Consider the following 14541-nt stretch of genomic DNA (forward strand, 5'->3'; position numbering starts at 1 on the left):
CACAAACTGATGAATGGATTGGAAAAGTGTGGTATATATATTCTATGGAATACTACTCAGCCATAAAACATAACAAGACCCTGGCATTTGATAGAAAGTGGTCAGATATGGAGGATCTATTGCTGAGTGAAGTAAGCCAGGCTATGAAAAAAAGATATTGTATGCATCCACTCAATATATACTGACTATCCACACTCTATGGTAGAAAGCGAAAAATTGTAGGACATAAAAGCAGTGAAGGTACTTAACAAGAATAGGACAGTGTGGAATGGGGGGCAGGTGAAGAGAAGAGGATAGAGAAAGATAGCAGGAGAACAAATAGAGAGGCAGGACGTGAGTGAGAAACAGATATGGCTTATTACCTGTTGATGATGACATGTATAGTATTCTCAACTGGATTGGCCTGAGAAGTATTTCATGATGTGTAAAGTCTTTTTACAAGCAAATGAGAAATAGTGTTTGACTGTTTTAAAAAAATAATTAGAATAATAATAATAATGATTGGGAAAAACAAAGAAAAGATATTGAATGTTGAAGCAGGGAGATTAATGTCTCTGTACTGACTCACATGCATGTCATTCCCTTTTGAAAAAGCAACGTAATACACTGTAAAGTTATATGTAATCCAATGTAATATAAAGAAGATTATGATGATAATAATAAACAATCCTTAACATGGTGTCTATTGTATATTTAGAGTGCAAATTTTTATTATTTTATTTTTATTATTTTTCTAACTTTTTTAAACATTCGATTGCTATAGATCATTTGACTTGTAAAGAGAATTTACCCAATGTGAAATAAATCTTAGACCAGTCCGGTTGAGAATACTATACACATTATCATCAATAGGTAATAAACCATTTCTGTATCCCACAAATGTCTTGCCTCTCTATTTTTTCTCCCTGATTTGGAGTGTAACATTATTAAGTCCAATTTTCTAAAAATAGAGCAGTGCCAGAAAGTCTAACACAGCTCTGAATAGTTCTTCCAATTGTCTAATAAAATAATGCAGCAAACATCTCCACGCTGTTTCCCCTCGTAAATTAGGAGACAGATGCAAGAAACAAGTGCTAAAGTAAATGACTTTTGCCCAATCCTTGGCTTTTTGATAGCTCCTAATTCTAAACTATTTTTCATTGTTTTTATTTTTCAAGTTTATTCATTTACTTCTTGAGAAAGAGAGAACAATCTCTCCAATGGGGTCTCTCTACATCATGATCTCCACCTAACCCCCAGCCTTTCAGTCAGCCAGAATCACAGGTGTGTCAGGCAAGTTTAGGTCAACCAGGGCCTTCCTCATGGCTCCAACATTATAGAGCACTACACTAACACCACAGCTGGGTCTCACTGTTAAATTTCTTTTTAAACTAATTTTATCTAGTGCCCTATATACTTCAAAAAAGATTTGATAGCACTCAAAATAAGATAAATATATTTATGATAGGACTATCAAAAATGTAAACTTAAAAGAATGGGAAAGGACAGCAGAAGACACAAAAAAAGATGATGACATTAGAAATTAGCTATAATCATTTAGTTATTAAAGTTGGACTTAAGTTTAACATTGATAGTTCTGGAAGCCAAGGCAAAATGACTCTTTCCATTTTTGAATTAAGAGCCTTAATGGATTCATTCCGCTTGTGTTGTTTTGGTGAGGAATCTTCCAAAAGAGTTGCTCCTTTCCTGGAGCTTCAACTCATCCATCACCCTCAATCTTCAATTTTTCTCAATTTAGGTCTTTACTTTTAAGGTATAATAAATTTACAATTTGAGCCCTTATTCATTATTGTGAATTATCTTGAGGAAAAAGTAGGCGTCATATGTAAGCCTAAACATAAATAAACCTACCAACTCAACTGTATGGGAAAGGATTGCAATTGGAATAACATGACCAATACTTTCCCTCCAAAGTTTACATATAGAGATAGAAAGGGAATTCCCTGTCTTTGAAGGTCTTTTAAATGTCAGCATATATCGCTGAAGATAAAATTTGTTCTCATCCACTCTTAGAATGAGTTGAATGTGATTGTTTGTGATGAAAAAGATGTTTGGTTGAAGCGGCCCTTAAGGATGTGGTATTTATACAAAAACAGGTAAATTTTTAAGGAATTATCTAGATGCTCAGGCTGCATTAGTCTGATCTTAGCTAACTCTATCTGCGGCATCACTGCTTGTCACCAGAAGTATTTAAAACAACAACAACAAAAGTTCTGCTCTGAATATAGTTCTTTGTGTCCTTGAAAATTCTCATGTACTTCAACATATCATGCCCCCTGCCTCTTCCATGCCAGGCGCTATGCACTGTGGGAAACCATCTATGTGTTTATTACTGGTGGCCAAATTAGCTCAAAAGAAATGAAGAGATGACACTGCATTGTGGGTTCATACAACTAGACACAGTTAGAGGCGGGACTTGTTCTCTGCACTGTAGCCATAAAGCTGTTATTTTTTATGCCATTTTTTCAGTCTGGTTCCCATTTCAAAGATGATCTTTTTAAATATGTGACCTTTTTATTTTCACAGACTGTTGTCATGTTTGACTTCCCAATTCATTTTTAACTCTGTCTCCTCATCTGTTGTATATGTAATTTATTAAGCTACAGTAGTAGAAATTGTAAGTTATTCATAGCATTTCAGATCATTTAAATCATATATCTACCAAAGAGAAGCCACAGTGGTCTGGATGTCCCTCAAAAAAAAAAAAATGTGTGACTATAATTTCATCCTGTAGAAAAGAATATAATATCACATTTCCTATTTATTTTGGGTAAGCTTCTAGGATTACAGAGATTATGTAGGGCAAATCCCCTGGGTATCTTACAATATACACAATAACGCTGAATAAATATAATGTAGTAATAACTTCTTAGTACAAAATTATTGTGCATTATACAACATTACTGTAGAATAACCAAAAATATGTGAGTCTTTATGCTCTTTATAATAGAAAATATTGTCACTGCTGATTTATTTTAGATCATGGTTGATTTAAGCATCCTATTTAACAATGTTTAAACTACTTATATTCCATTTCTTTTTTTGATATGTAAAAATTAATAACCACTAAAAAAAATACACCTTGTTTTAGACTATTCATTGCCTTGAGATCTATAGTCACATAGCTTTGTTAATATCTCTCACTCCAACATGAGTCTGAAGGTCACTCTACAATATCTTGGAGGGATTTCTCCCATAAAGCAATGGTTTACTATGCCTTTAGTTTATGACGAACCATCTCTGAACACTGTAGCAAATACATTAATTAATTAATTAATTAGATACATTAAATAAAAAACCGCTACTGATGACGATGATAACAACAACAACAAAACCTCAAATATATCTGTCTCCAGAAATTGCCATTTTCCTTTTTTAGGTTCTTCATTTACATGGTGCCAGGGGTATCAATACAGCAGTGGTACACACTGCACCACAGTGCAACTGGGAAAATAGGCTCATTAGCTCCAAGTCCTGTGCCTTCCAGAAATGAGTTCTTCTCTGTTGATTCACTAGATTCGTTACTTTCTCCAGATATAAAAGTGTTCATGAGGATTTAGAGACTCTAGGAAATGTTCATACTTCTGTTTAGAAGACAAATAACCCAATTTAAAAATAGACAAAAGATTTGAACAGACACATCATAAGATATATGAGTGGGGTAGAAAGCATATGAAAAGATGGTCTATATCACTAATCCATCAGAGTATTGCAAATTAGGACTACAGTGAGATACCCCTCTAACTTCACTAGATTGGCTAAGGTTATAAAGAATGATGATATTGAGTATTCATGAGGATTCAGAGCAACTATCAGTAGAATTCTCTTATGGTGTGGGTGGAAATGTAAACATGATAACTTACGGAAATCTTTTAAAATTAAACATATATTCCCCTGCAAAGCAAAAATGTCAACTCCTACCTATTTTCCCAGTAAGAGTGAAAAGAACATAGCCACACAAAAACATATATGCAAATGTTCATAACATTATTTTTCATAATAGCCACAAACTGAAAGCAACTTGAACTTTCTTCAAATGGTAAATAGATAAATTTTGCAGTGCTCACATCGTGGACCAAAAAATCAGCAATAAAATGGTATGAAACAGTAATGCATATAACATGGATGAATTACAAAAATATTATGGTAAGTATAAGAACTCAAACACAAAAAAGAATGTATTATGTGACTTCATTTATACAAAGTTCTAGAAAAGCTAAAATTACAGTGATAGCAGACTGGTCAATGTCTCTTCCAGGGATCTGAAAAGGATATTTACTGTAAAAGGGCATGAGTAATCTTTTTAAAGTGACAGAAAAAATCTGTGTCTTGATTTTGGTGGTGACTGTATAATTACATATAATAGCCCAAACTGATCAACGTGTACACTTAACATTGATGAATTTATTGCATGTGTACTTTAATTTTAAAACTTTCACTCCAGACTGTTGTTCTGACTCATTCCATTTATCCAGTCACAAAACTGATCCTAAATTATCAAATTAGTTATCAAAAAAATCAACTGTGACTATCTTGACCATAATTGTTTCCGTGAAACAGGTCATTTCTTTCCCTTCTACTTAGTTTTTAGAATGTACTCAAGGCAAATGTCTGTTTCTATTATTTTTTCATTCTCTCTGTTTGCTCTATGCCGTAAGTAATAAGCACCTTGTCATTGGAAGAGTCAACTGCTCCCTCCAAATGAGTATCCCTTCACTCCAGAAAATGTCAATATTATTCATAAGACTCTCTTGAAAATACCTGCACTGGTAAAGGTGATAATATTTAGAGTAAAAAAATATGCAAATAAGGTTGTTGGTATTGAAAGCTATAAATCACTAACCTCTCACTCATCTGCTGTGGGGCTGAGAATGACCATCTTACTTTGGTAAAGAAGATTGAGGCTTACATGAGGCTTCAGCTAGCAGAACAGGAGTCAATTGTTCAAGCTACAGGATTTGCTCATGCCTTTAATAAATCTTCTCAAATATGCAACTATTTGAAATTAGAATGGGCTGCCTTGTGAAATAGCCTCCCTTGACTACAGATAATAAAGCAGAGGTTGGATACACACCAGCACTGTGTCATAGACATAACGCTATCTCAGCATTGGCTAAGCAGTAAGAATGCTTGATTTCCAAGGTCTTGCTGAATGCTGAGATTCTATTCTTCAATTAAATCATTAATGACCTTCTCATTTGCAGTTTCAGCAAAGTCATGAATCAAAATCTAGCCTGTACAGGGAATGAGTTGGTGATCATAGATAGCTTGTTTGAGCAAGTTTGAGAAGTTGGCTACAAAGAATAAAGAGCAGGCCAGTGCTCTTGTGGTGCAGTGGTGAAAAATGATGCTCTGCAAAGCTGACCCACATAGGAAGGTCCCAGGTTCGTTTTCCAAAGACATCTCCAAGTATGCCAGTCTATGATCTGGGACAGGCTGAGTGGGTGTAGATCACAGCATCAAGACCCTATTAGGGGCACTGTCATTCTATCTCTCTCTCTGTCTCTATTGCTCACGGAAAAAGTAAATAAACTTAAAAGAACAGAAAGAAGAAAAGAATGCACTATTGAGTATAATGGTATCTTGATAAAACCTAAGGAAACTCCTCCCCACCTTTTTTTTTAGGAACATGGATTTTAAATTTAACAAAGAGGAAGCACATTATAAGGGAAAAGCTGATCTCTCTGGTGAGCAGACGCATCCTATAGAAAAATCTCTCACACACAAAAAAGGGGGAAACTGAAGTGACAAAAAGAAAAAAAAAAGGAAATGAAAGAATAGCATCTCTAGGATGGTTTCTTGCACTTTCAGTAAAATAGGAAGAAAAATCTTCTGAAGAGGAGAAGTTAAGACTGATGATTTAAAGAAACACAATGGAGAATGGATGAATAAGAGAGTGTTTGGGCAGATATAGCGTCAATATAAAAATTAAACATCTCAGATAGATAGTCTGTGTCTGCTAGCAGCTCAGAGTCAAAGACAGTAGAAGCAGGTGTACTAGGTTAGAGAGTAGTGTTTACTCTCAGCTAAACATCAAGGTAAAGGAGAGAATTTCAGTGTTGGAAAAGAGAATTAAAGCAACAAACTTTGAACATTCAATGAAGTTAGAATGATTTGATAGTATGAAGTGAAGTAGAAGATACTTAGAAGTGGTGAAGAACAAGATGATCTCAACAATAACCAACATTTGATTGACATGATTTTATTTAATTGCTGCAACAACTCTGTAAGGCATCATTATCTCCTAATTTTTAGATTAGAAAATTGAGGCTTAGATAAATGAGAGACTCCCACTAGGTGACAAGGCTCATGTGGTGAGGCTGGAATGTGAACAGGTGCTCTAATATCAAACAAGCCCCCTCTTTTATTTTTAACTCTGTCTTTTCTGTTTAGCACCCAATGTAAGGGATAGAGAGGGAGAGAGCAGTGAGTTCCTCATGACAGATTGTCCTGTTCCCAATAGTGTCTTCAGCATACAGCAATATTACTCAGCCTATAGTAGGTAGTCAATCAATGAAATAAGAATACATTAAGACAGATGTATCACTAGAAAGAACACTGCTCTGTGCAGCAGCTTGAAAATATCTAAAACATTAATGAATTAACCATCTCAAGTTAACATTCTTTTATAACACATAAACTACTACTCCCAAGCTTTTGAGCTCTATGGTCTTCAATCATTTTGGTGCAATTTTAATTGTACTATTTGTTGAACTTGAAACTTTTCTAATTTTAAAATAATTACATGTGGGCGTCCAAAATCCTAGCAGAATGGAGAAATGAAGGAAAAGAAATTGCAACATGACCGCAACCCACTGGGGGATGATTTTTCTCTCTCTCTCCCTCCTCTCTCTTCCTTTCTCTGGTGAGCATGAACATCCTCTGTCAATTAAAGAAAGAAAACTACTCTTTAGAGATGTTACTTACAGTTTAGAAGAAATTAATATAATAACATTTATGTTTTGTTTCTCATATGAGGTAAATGCTAACTAACTGCTTAATTAACATAAATTATCAAGTCCATTTTATTTTGGTGTATATTGCTTATTCTATGCATCTTAGTAAATGTGGCTTAAACTAAATTACAGTTAGAGTCATTCATTCACTCAATATATACTTAATGTCCCCAGAAGGACTTATTATTATTTTATCCAAAATGTGTTTATTGGGATGGTTTCCCACTCATCTTCAGTCAGGATGCTTTTAATGCTTCTTCCTCCTGAAGGAACATTTTTCTGTAAGCTTTTGCTTTTCCTGCTGTAGGCTGGCAGAGGACAGTGGGACAGCCAACACACAAAACTGCCGTTTGTGCATGGCTAAAGACTGTAGTGATTTTATAGCATCTTGGGCATTTCACATGCATGAAGTAGGAATCTGGGCTCTGAGCCAGGTGCTTCTTCTTGTGTTGCCTCTTCTCCTATTCTGGAGATGGATGAAGGAGGTCCTTTGCAAGAGGCATGTTCTCATGAGGATGTCATCACCACCAGAAAAGCAGAGGGACTTTATTTTTATAAATGCCATCAATAGTTTTCCTATTGAAAAGTTGCAAAATGTTGAATACACTTGCATTCATCCCGTCATCCAGCGGTCTTCACACTAGGCTATGTATACCCATGGAAATATTACAAAGGTTTATCAGCATGGTCAGCTTGAAGGCAATCAATTTCCAGATCATCAGCTTCTACATGTATGCTTTCCTAAATAAATCTGCCTGAGAATCTGACCATGCTGGTTTAGGTTCACACCAAAATTGAGAAGGAACAGAAATCTCCCTCATATTGTCTGTCCCCATATGTACATAGACTTCCCCATTACTAACATATACCACCAAAGCACTACATTTGTTACAGCTGGTAAACCTACATTGACTATTGTTTTCACTCTGAGTTCATACTTTACATTGAGCTTCACTGTTGGTGCTATACATTCAATAGCATCCCTTTATATTTAATTTACCTGTACCTTTAGATTTAAAAAGGTTACTTGTGGACAGTATATAAATGGGTCTTATTTTTGAACTCACACTGACAATTTCTGTCTTCTAATTGGTGTATTTAGACCATTCACTTTTAAAATGACTGATTCAGCATGATCAATATTAACATTGATGATATTTGGAACTATTTCCTACAAGAGGATTTTTTTCAAATTCATAGAAAAATTGAATTAAAAGTTTATTTTGGTACAAAAAACTTGATATTCATACATAGTTTTTTCATAATATACACTTTCCAAAAACTTTTTGAAGACCCTTTATATTTTTTATCTTGCTCTTTGTTCCTTTACTGTATTCCACTCTGTTTTTATTCATAATAGAGCTCATGTATGCACAGAGAGAGAGTGTGTGAGAGAGAAGCACTTTCCATGGGACTTGATCACTTCACAATCTCCTTTCTCCAGTCCTCTAGAATCCCTAGAATCCTGGGTATGCATGCACCAGCATATTCTCTGACTAGGCTGGGAACACTGAACTAGGGTCAGCATGTGGTTTTCAGTTCCTCCATCTGGTATGCTACTGACTGCACCATGGAGAACTGGTCTCTATTCTACTCTGTTTATGCCCTCTTTGGTTTTAACTGAGCATTTAGATAGGGTCTCACTATGTGAAGATCCTCCTGACTCAGCATCCTGAGTAGCTGGGACTACACTACCATACCTGGCTCTTGTTTTCTTTTTCTTTTTTTTCAAGATAGATTTTTACTATAGGGTGCGTGCACTTGCCAGAGAGACAGAAGGCAAGAAATCACCCACAGAGGAGATGGCCATGCAACAATCCCTCCTCCTCCATTCTCTTCTTGGGATTTTGGGCTTGCACATACATGCGCCCAGCGTGAGTTTTAAGCTGCTGGATCTGGGACTTGAACTGCAGTTGACTACATGAGAGTGCAGTGATGTAACTATTACACCATCTGCTAGTCCCTATGCCTAGCTTTTAATTGAGTAGTTTATACTATGTTATTTTTTTCCTCTCTTAACATATCAGTTATATTTCTTTAAAATAATTTTAATATTTGCCTTAAAGTTTGCAATATGTATTTATGAGTAATTCAAGTCTATTGTTAACACTATACTGCTTCATAGGAGGTATAAGTATTTTTGATAGGGTATTCTTAATCCCTCCCTTCTATGCCTTATACCATCGCAGTCATTTATTTCAGCTATTTGTAAGTTATAATCACCCAAAATAGTGTTTCTCTTATTCTTTTGAATAAACTATTATTTGTTAAATAAATTAAGGATAAGAAAAATAGAAGACATTACTTTATTTCTTTGCTAGCCCTATTTCTTTATGTAGATCATTTCCTTCTCTCTAAATAGCTTCCTTTAACATTTCATACAAAGTAGGTTTACTGTCAACAAAATTCCCTCAATTTTTGTTTGTCTGAGAAAGTATTTCTCCATTGCTATAGAATTCCAGGTTAATAGGGATTTTTTTTCTTTTGACACTGTTAAATACTTCACTTCATTTTCTCCTTGCTTACATGATTTCTGAGAAGAAATACAATGCAATTCTTATCCTTGTTCTTTTGTAAGTGAGGTGTCTCCTTTTGTTCCCTATGACTTCTTTCAAGGTTTTTGCTTTGTCTTTGATTTTTCACAGTTCCAATATCACATGCTTAGATACAGATCTTGGAGTATTTATCCTGATTCATGTTTTCTGAGATTCCTTGATCTATAGTTTGGTGTCTGTCATGACTTTTGGAAAACTGGAAGCCATTATTACTTTAAATATTTCTTATAGTTCTCTTTTTCTTTCCTCTAGTATTCCCATTACATGTATGATATAGCTGTTATAATTGTCCCATGGTTCTTAGATAGTCTGTCCCATCTCTTTCTCTTTTCTCTTTGCATTTCAGTTATGGAAGTCTCTTCAGGCATACTGGTCATTTCTTTGACCATGTCTAGTCTACTAATGGGCCCATCAAAGGCATTCTGCATGCATAGATAGTATACGGCTTCTGATTTCTAGCACTTCCTTTTGATTCTTCTTTAGAGTTTCCATTTCTCTGCTTACATTACCGATCTGTCTTACATGTTGTCCACTTTTTCCATTAGAGTATTTATGTATTAACCATAGTTTTTTTTCTTTTTATTTATTTTAGATTTATTCACTGTATATCATTACAGCATATAAAATGAATTTTCCCATCTAATTGTAGTTATTTTAAATTCCTAGTCAGATAATTTGAAAATTTCTGCCTTATCTGAGTCTGGTCATGATGTTTGCTTTTTTTTTTTCATCAGATAGTGTTTTTAACATATATGGTCATTTTTGTTGAAACCAGCTATGATATATCAAATGAAAGGAACTGAGACAGATGAATTTTTGTGTTTAGAAGTTAGGTTGTTTCCCATTTGCTGTAGCTACCGTATCAAAGGCTGAAATTTCCCCCAGTGTCCTTGCTTTTCCTCTCTCCAATTGTCTGTGGGTGTCCCAGAGACTCCTTAAAAAATATCTGAAGCTTCAGTCCTTTTAGTTTTAATACTTTATTATTACACAGGAATCCTGTTGATATGCTGATAGAGTGTGGGAGATAAGAAACATCTATAACCCTATGATTTAGGTCTTGATATTTTGTGAATCTGAGTTGTATATTTCTTTTCACACTTGTAGAAGGCTAGAAGGGGCTGGAGTTGGTTTTTTTACTTCCTCCAGGTGAGTTGGACTTTGGTAACATCTCAGTCAGTTTAACTTTGGAAAAATAGCTTCCCTCCACGTTAGGCTTCATTAAGGATAACAGAAAGCACTGGGTATATTTCAAAAGGATTACTTTCCACCTCTTCCTGTAGGAAGGGATTTTCGTTCAGTCTTCACAGTGTGAACTTAGGGTCCTGGAGGTAAAACTTACCAAAATGTGCCCCACCCCGAAGAGTTCACTGATTTTATTTTTATTTTCATTTACTTTCATGCTAGTTTACAATGAGCTTTCAGCAATTTCCAATTATAGTTTATTGTTTCTCCCAACCCTGATTTCAGGTGTGGGCTTCTGCTCCCTGTAAGCTATGAGCCTCTGTATCTGCTTGTTTCTCCATTTTCCAGGGCAGCAGTTTGCTCTGTGACCTCAATTCTGTGGCTAAGGTGTTGATTTTCAGTTTTATTGTTGTTGTGAGTATGAGTGATGACTTCCAAGGTCTTCACATGTCAGAAAGGAAATCAGAAGTTATTCTAAAAACCATCAAGGAATCCATGGCATGGGTGGGAAACTGGCTTCTTACACATGGCCAGAATTTTAAGAGCACAGAATATTTTCTTTTGTGTGTTTTTACATCTCTTTGTGTGAGTATGTTTGTGCAGTAATAGGTACATGAAGGCAGTAGCTGTTTTCTTTTGCTCTTCAGTGTTTCCTCAGTACCTCACATAGCCCCTCACAAATAGCAAGCCGTTAATAACTATGTACTGAATGACAGACTTAAAACAAAAGTAAATGCTAGACATAAAGAAGGGTTTTTTGAAGCCTGTTAATGGCCTGAACTGAGTCACAAATCTGGTCATAAAATCTCTTTTCCCATATGTTTTCAAAAGGAGCTTTGCTCCTTTGAGTGTGTATGGCATAGTTTTATACTTGTTGTATCAGAAGGTAAAGGGATGTCTCTTAATGTTCTTGTTTGTTTTACTTGTTTTTTGGAGAGGTTTTTGCTATAGGGCGCGTGCACTCGCCAGACAGACAGAGACATAGAGACAGAAAGCGAGAAATCACCCCCCCAGGGGGGATGGTTACGCCGCAATCCTTTCTCCTCCATTCTCCTCTCGGGATCTTGGGCACGCACACATGCCCGGCGTGAGTTCTAAGTCACCAGGTCCGGGACGCAAACCACGGTCTACTATGTGGGAGTCCAGCGACATAGCCATTACGCTAACTGCTGGTTCCCTTGTTTGTTTTACTTTTGTGCATTTGCTTCTAGGACATCTGAACCATCAGATTTCCTCATATGTTACATCCCACCAGAAGTCCAGTCTTTTATGTCTCAGAATTATTTATTGCCTTCATTCATTTAACAAAGAATTGTTGAATATCTACAATGCATCAGTTATTTATGTCCTGTTTGTGAATATATTATGACCTTCTATTATATGTGAGTTATTCTTGCTATAAGATAGGGTAAATTAAACCTATTCTTTTTTTTTTTAAAGCTTCTTTCTTTATTTCATTAGAGATAGGGAGAAGGAGAGAGAGAAACTCCCAACACAGTCTTGCCATATGGTAAGACTTTCCCTTGCCTTCCAGCCTACCAGGATCTTGGGCATGTCCCTGGGTCAAGTGTTCAAGTCCATCCAGGAACTTAATTCAGAGTCTTCCCATATGGTTCCAGTATTATCCAGCATCACCCTACCACCTGCACCACAGAGGGTGGGCCCTAAATCTTCCTTCAACCACACACTTCTTCAAAGACATTTAGCTTAACTTTAGTTATTATCTTTTTCCCTAGTAAAAGTTTGTGCATTCTCCAAAGTCTTTAATTATACATGCTAGATGTTGAAATCCCAGTATAAGTTTTAGATCCAACTGAAGTGGATTTGAGTGTTCTCAATGTGTATATGGTGCTTTCCTTTTTAGATAGTTGTCAAATAAAGTTTATGCATGAGCCTTAAATAGCTGACTGTTGCACCTCTGGCATGGGAAAGAACAAAAACCAGGGTGATTAAGGAAAGGCTCCCTAAGGGTATCAGTCAATGCTTTCCCAATTCTGAGAACTAGCATCCCTCAAATCACTCCATTTCTGGCCACCTTGATTATGGCCAATGACCTGGCACAATTGAAAACTTTTGGGGAATCCATGTCTCCATATGCTCCACATCTGTTTGTATGACCTATTCCAATTCTGAGTAGGTAAACCTCTTCAATTCAATTACTTCAAACATTCCAATTTTGCTGTAGGGCTCTGCCTTACTTTTTCTCCTCTGCTTTCTCTGAATTTCATCTTTCTTCTTCTATGGTTCCCTAATAATGAGGAAATTGTTCCTGCGTAGGAAGTTCCATTTTAAATTAATTTATTCCTTGGACACTCTTCTTCATTAACTTTCACAATTTATTCTCAGTTTCCTCAACTTGAAGCTGTTAATTTACCCAGCAGAAATGTCTTCAAAAGAGCACAGACATAGAGGACTGTAGAAGGTATGATTCAAAACAAAAGAAAGCAATAAGCATTGCAATTTAATCTTATGAGAAGTTTAATTTTCCCAGTGTGAGAAAATAATATATCCATAAAATGTCAATACGACATAAGAATCTAAACTCATTTCTCCATCTACAGTTTGATACGAAAAAAAATGTAATGGATAGTAGCTGATTGATAGTTTTAGCATGGAATAAACACAGTATTAAATGCACTCCAAAACAATTCTCCAACCCACGTTCTAGTAATAACATGGTGCAACAAAAGACGATGTATTTCAGAGAAACAACTGTTCTTGAAAAAAGACTTTCAAGTAATTTACTTTCACTTCATAATACACTCAAAGAACTATTTCTATATATGTATGTTAAAAGGTCTCTATGAAGACCTCCTAGCACTTTCAACATTTTTCAGGATCCTCCACTGTATTTTTTTTCTTTCAGATAGGGTTTTGCTATATTCTCTGGCTTCAGCCTCCCAGATGGGACCATAGGTATCCACTCTCATTTTTAGAAAGGCTAATATGCTCATATTAGCTTCAAACTCATGATTCTCCTGCTCGAGCATCCCTAAATCTCTGGGATTACAAGTGCATACCACTACACTTTAGCTTTCAGGTTTGACGAGGCATCAAACCTAAACCTACCTTGTGGTCCCAGCCTGCAGAGCACAAAGCTTTGGCATCCTTTGCTATCATGGTTAGGCTTATTATACTTCTTAAAGAGTTTTCTGACTTCTCCTAACACAAAGGAATATGGATATGTGTAGACTGATTATCAAAAGACCTAAAATAGTGATAATTCACCATTTAAAAAATGCACAGTGACTTCTTTAGATTCTTCTCTTTTGTTTTCTTTTTCTTTTGTAATTTGCTAAAGATAACATGTGCTCATTGGTGGTAAGGGTGAGAGAAAGTGAAAAAGCACCCCTTCCCATAGAGCACAGTCATGCTGCAATCCCTTTTTCACCTCTCTCCCCTTTTGGGATTTTGGGCTCACACGCACATGCACCTGATGTATCACTCATGCCACTGAGTCAGGAATTTGAGCCGCTCAGTCAGCCATGTGGGATCCAGCCACACAGTGGTCCACCTTCAGACTCTTAAGGAAATGTACCCTAAAGTGGGTTAGGCACTGGCATCAACATACTGACTGATAAACAAGCCTTGAACATGATAAAAGCTCACTTTGCACTTTAATTATGAAAGAATTATGGAACTAGTAAACTTATACAATTAAATATCAAGTTTTAGAGAATTATTTAACTTGTGTGGCAAAACAATGAATTCTTTGCTATTTGGAAGCAGCAGGGTTTTTTTTTTTTTAAATCAAATATTTGAGTTATATCAAACAACAATGTACACCAGACACAAACTATTAATCTCCAAAAAATTACGTGGGTTAACATCACAACTCTTTTTTTTTT

Source organism: Tupaia chinensis, unplaced genomic scaffold (genome assembly GCF_000334495.1).
Source record: "Tupaia chinensis unplaced genomic scaffold, TupChi_1.0 Scaffold000563_1, whole genome shotgun sequence".
Classification (NCBI taxonomy): Eukaryota; Metazoa; Chordata; class Mammalia; order Scandentia; family Tupaiidae; genus Tupaia; species Tupaia belangeri.